This window comes from Peromyscus maniculatus, chromosome 9 (assembly GCF_049852395.1).
Source record: "Peromyscus maniculatus bairdii isolate BWxNUB_F1_BW_parent chromosome 9, HU_Pman_BW_mat_3.1, whole genome shotgun sequence".
In the NCBI taxonomy this organism is placed as follows: Eukaryota; Metazoa; Chordata; class Mammalia; order Rodentia; family Cricetidae; genus Peromyscus; species Peromyscus maniculatus.
In genome coordinates, this window is record NC_134860.1 from 105,386,060 (window position 1) to 105,391,680 (window position 5,621).

A 5,621-nucleotide genomic window follows, 5' to 3' on the forward strand; every position below is an offset into this window, starting at 1 on the left:
TTTCTGTGAGTTCGAGGCCAGCCTGGGCTACAGAGTGAGTTCCAGGAAAGGCGCAAAGGCGAAAAGCTACACAGTGAAACCCTGTCTCGAAAAAACAAACAAACAAACAAAAACAACAACAACAAAAAACAAAAAGAAATTATTTCTACTCCCTTATTTCTCAGAACTCAAGATGAATCTTATCTATGAGAAGGAAATATAAAACAGGAAGCCTGAGGAAATCAGATAGTACATATGAAACAAACATGAAGATTGTATTTAAAAATAGATAAGAGGGTATGTTTGATGAGTAGTAAGAAGATCAATTATTTTTGCCTTTCATCCTTCAAAAGCAGAGTTTCCATAAACTGGATTTTAAGTGGTTTACAGAGTCCTTCCACAGTGCTGCAAATCAATTTGACTAATAATGATTCCATACCCAAAGGCGAACATATTCTGCATCTAAAAGAATTTACTGTTGAACAAAGTGAATTTTATAGATACAAATAATTCAATGATATACTTTACATAGCTGGGCTATCACATACTGACTCATCACAGATTTGGTGCCTATTGCAGGTAGGCATTAAATAATCACAAATTTTAAAAATATATGCATGCATTTAAAAAATGACATAAAACCCCGGAACACATATGAGATGAATTGCCATTTATGTGACATAGGACATATTTTATTAGGGGATTAAATAATCCATTTATTCCACTAATATTTTTGAAGGCATGCACAATTCTAGGCATTGAATAATGATGGGATGGTCTCAAATAGTGTTTTGTTCAACCTGAATCTGCTAGTATAAAAGTATATAGTAACACACAACTCTTTCTGTAAGGCTCATTTGCAAGAATAAATTTTCAAAGAGGAATTCAAACTACCCCTGGAAAAGTTATATAATCAACTTAAATAAATAGGAATGACCCTAGCAAAATTATTCTAAATAATAAATTAGTTTGAAAAATGGCAATGTAAACATATATGAAAATTGTGTTGGAGTAGTTTATTGGATTTTCATATGGTTATAAAAATATAATGCCAACATGGTTAAATAATATTAATTTAATAGTAGGATTATCTGGATCAGTCATTTATATTTACATTCACTGAAGAAATTTCTAATGGAAACATAATCTGAGAACATAGGAAGACAGAAAGATACACAGATGAAAAAAATTTTGTATATAATTTGAAGTAAATATTAAAATAAATATAAGTATTACATTTCTGGAGTAAAATATTAAATATTAAAAAAATCTTAAAATATTCAACCTTCATGAATTCTGTTATGGGTCCTGAGTCTTGAGTTCTGAAGTTGTTTTTAAACATCTCTACTTTGGCTGATTATCCCAGTCAGTAGGGCTCTTCATTTTTGCTAGGGGTGTGTGTGTGTGTGTGTGTGTGTGTGTGTGTGTGGTTTGTAAGGTAACATTCTACTGCACAAAAAAAAACTTCTTTGATGAGACATGAGTGCTTCAAACTGTCAGATATACAAGATGTATTGATAAAATACCCACTTCACTTTTTTCTCTTTCCATGGGCCGTCTATCACTTCTGCTTTCCAACCACATGCATTTGTTTTTAACCCTTGGCTCCAATTAGTACTGCCAATATCTTAATGGATGTAGGGCATCTACCAGCACATAACTATTACAAGAAGTAACAAAGACATAGGATATTTTGATAGATATCAACTAAACAGAAGGCCACAAGTCAGAGAATAAGATATTTTGGAGTTTCCCACTTTGGAGTAGCATGTGTTTCAGCCTAACAATACCTGTCTTTGAACTTTCTAGGCTTCACTCTTATGCTAAAATACATGGTATTCTATTGTCAGTATGTTGATGTTTTATATGCTAATTATAACTATTCACTTTATTATGTAGTAAAGATTATGTTTAAGTCTTAAATAAACCTAATTTGTCATCTCTCTGATACACTGACTGCTGACAAAGAGGTGATAAAGTTATAGAATGGAATTATAAGAAACCATAGCTTTCAACTTCACTTGGAAGTCAGTCATTATCTGCAAGGAAATTTATTTCAAATTGTCAGTTATTCATTGATCAATGTTTTATTTCCTAAACCTTCTTCATGTTTCTAAACATTTATTATTAAGTAACTTTACTTGTATTATAGCTTAATGAAAGGAAAGTATTTAGAAACCAATATATTCTCCCAATCACTTCTGTTATTTCTTATATCATTTAACAAAATCTAATATTTTAAAAACTCTTTTTACAATTTTTTCATCATTTACTATGTCCTCTTTTTCAAATATTTGTTTTCCTATACATAATTTTGAAAATAAGTGACATGTAGGAAGTGAAAAGTAAGCATTACATTAATGTTAATATAGTGAAGATGGTTGTGATATCAGTAGAATTTTTTTAAAAGACAGATTAGCAATGAAATAGTTTAAACTAGTTGTATAAGAAGATCCATATGCATGGCTGGAGAGATGGGTGAAGAGGTTAAGAACACTGACTGCTCTTCCAGAGGTCCTGACTTCAATTCCCAGCAACCACATGGTGGCTCACAACCATCTATAAGGAGATGTGGTGTCCTCTTCTAGTGTGCAGGCAGAACAATGTATATGTAATAAATAAATAAATCTTTTAAAAAAAGAAGATCCATATGCCACATAAAATGAATCTAAATAGTTTATTCATTAGATCAACATTTATAAAATTAGATAGGTATACTTGAAAGTGTTAAATTTCCAGCTAAATAATCAGAACCATTTGACATTCAATAGTAAATATGAGCCCCAAACAATTCCATAAATAGTCAGTCTTCTACTTTGATATCTTTTATTTTCTGGAAATAATGCATTGTTTTATTATAACACCCACAGTTAAATTGAAGTTAAGAAATTTTTTTAATGTGCCAAGAGTTGCTTGATTTATGAAATTCTTATAGAGAATGACCAGTTCGCTGGGTCTTCTGCATTTGAAATATAGACTGCGTTGACAGCTGACTTGCTCTCACATTTAAATCCCTTGAAAATTCTACTTCTAGATTTTCTCACTAAATCAACTGAGAGTGCTTTTGAAGTGAGGAAACGGTTCAGGACAAATACATTGTTTTTTATCTGTCTCAAATCCTAACAGCCTAACACTTCCCATTCAATAATCAGGCTATTTCAGTGGCATCAGAGAAAATGACTCCTGATATCTTCTTGCAGAAGATAACCTCTCTGATGTTGCTGTCCCATGGACATGTGAAGCTTCATTATAAATTCGTTCAGAGTTGCAGAAAGTGTGACAGTGAAACCATGTGAGTTTTGATTAGGGACTAATATAGCTTGGCTTTCTTTAACTTCCTCTACCATTAGAGAAGAATGCCTGGACTTAGAGAAGAAGAGTCCTAGGTGGCAGGTGGCTGGGAGTGAATCACTTGAGCTCAAACTAGACTAAGCTCAATAAATCTCCAGTTAATTAAAAGTTCCATGATTTTTTTTCTCTTCTTAGTGTAGATAATATCAGTTAATACATATCTGAAATATTAATGTCTGAGTGATGACGATATTTATGACAAATTTTAATTTAACAACATAGTACTTATATCACATACTCAGCATATGTTTATAATGACAAAATTTTGAACTCTCCTGGTGGCACAATTAATAGTGTGATCTAAGTCACATTTAAAACTGTCAGAGGAGGGAAAATCCTATGCCTAAGAAAGAAGCAATAATCAAAGTGAAAATTGGTTTCTCTATATTTTTATTAAGAATAAATCGTCTGTCATCAGTTCTCTGGATTCATGCCTTTCTATTGATAATTTTCCTACAACATAAAACAGTAAAAGCAATATTGTGAGGGCATCCTGTAAGAAACATGTGGAGTAATACTTCTGGCCAGATAAAGAAAGTTCACAATAATGTTCACAATTGTCAATTGTATTCTATTTAAGATACTCTGTATGAAATTGTATCAATGATGAATGTAACTAGTGGGAAGATGTTTTACAATTTCAAACTGTCAGCAACTATTTTCAGGAAAGCACATTTTATAACCTAATTTGATAATAATATAATACTGAAATTACTAAATGGTCTTATTAATAATAATAATAATAAAAACAGAGCCAGATACTAGGGTGAAAACCGAAAGATCAGAGAAGCATTGCAAGTCATAGCCAAGCTCACCTCACCAACTCCATGAATCCTCTGACTGAAAGCCTCTGAGTCCTCACCCCTGAGGGTTTCTGGTGAACTGTCTTTTAGTTCCTGTCTCCTCACTCCTTATATACCATTTTCTACCCAGCCTGGGATTAGAAGCATGTGTGCTTTCCAAGCAAAGGCATGAGATCTCAAGTGCTGTGATTAAAGGTGTGTGCCACCACTGCCTGACTCTGTTCCCAGTGTGGCCTTGAACTCACAGAGATCCAGACGGCTCTCTGCCTCCCAAGTGATAGGATTAAGGATTGTATGCCACCACTGTCTGGCCTGTATGTCTAATCTAGTGACTGGCTCTGTCCCCTGATCACCATATAAGCCTTATTTGTTAGAGAACAAATATAAATATCACCACACATGTGCTTTAGTTTAACATTAATTAGTTTTATATTATGCTTGATGTCTAATTACCCGGTCTCATTTTTAAGATCCTATATTCTCAATTTGAAATTTGAAAACAAAAAATCCTTGAACTATATGGTTATAACATTTTACATTGTATAAAAAAGACAAATTTAAACATATGCAGGCTGCTTTACCTAAAGATGATATTAGAAATGTTAGAGAAAGTTTAGTAGATAATGTTTGCAAAAGTAATATGAACCACAGTAATTGTTAAAAATTGAAAAGTTACATCAAGCTATTAAATAGTGGAAAAACTACATATAAATAGTTGAAAACTATATGACAGTGGCATGTCATGATTGAAATGGCCATATGGTGCATAATATTCTTCAAGATATTTTGGTATAAAAATTAAAATAAAGATCTTAAATGTAAAAATATTTTCTGTTACCATCAAGGGTCTCATGACATAATACAAAATTTCCTCAAATCAAATGTTTTAAAAATGATAATATGCTCTTACACTTAGCTAGTTACAATGGATAAGGATTATTATATATTAAAAGATATCTTAAAATCTTTAAGAACAGAGTAGACTTTAAAAGTTGTTGATATTCAAATTTATAAAGAATCTAGAGAGAAAGAGAAATTTCATAGCTATAATTCACCTACAATTTTATGTTCATTGACAATTCCTCCTATAAAACTTATGTCACAAATTTAATCCTATGGACTACAGAGAATACAGAGTGGGTGGGTAAGGGTACTTGTTGCTCTTGCTGATGACCCAGTTTCAGTTCAGAGTACCCTATCAGGTGGATCACAACCACCTTTAACTTCAAGGGGATCCAACACGCTCTTCTGGCATCGGTGGGAACTGGTATGCATATGGTACATAATATGTACACACACACACACACACACACACACACACACACACACACACACACACAAGTAAAAATAAATAAATTTAAAATTGTAAAATGATACTGTAATCTTTTAAGTTACACAACTATATTCTAAGAATAGTGTTTATGGTAACCTCAGACACCTGCTTGTAATTGGCTACCAAAAAGAAGAGTTTAGATCTAGTATCTTAAA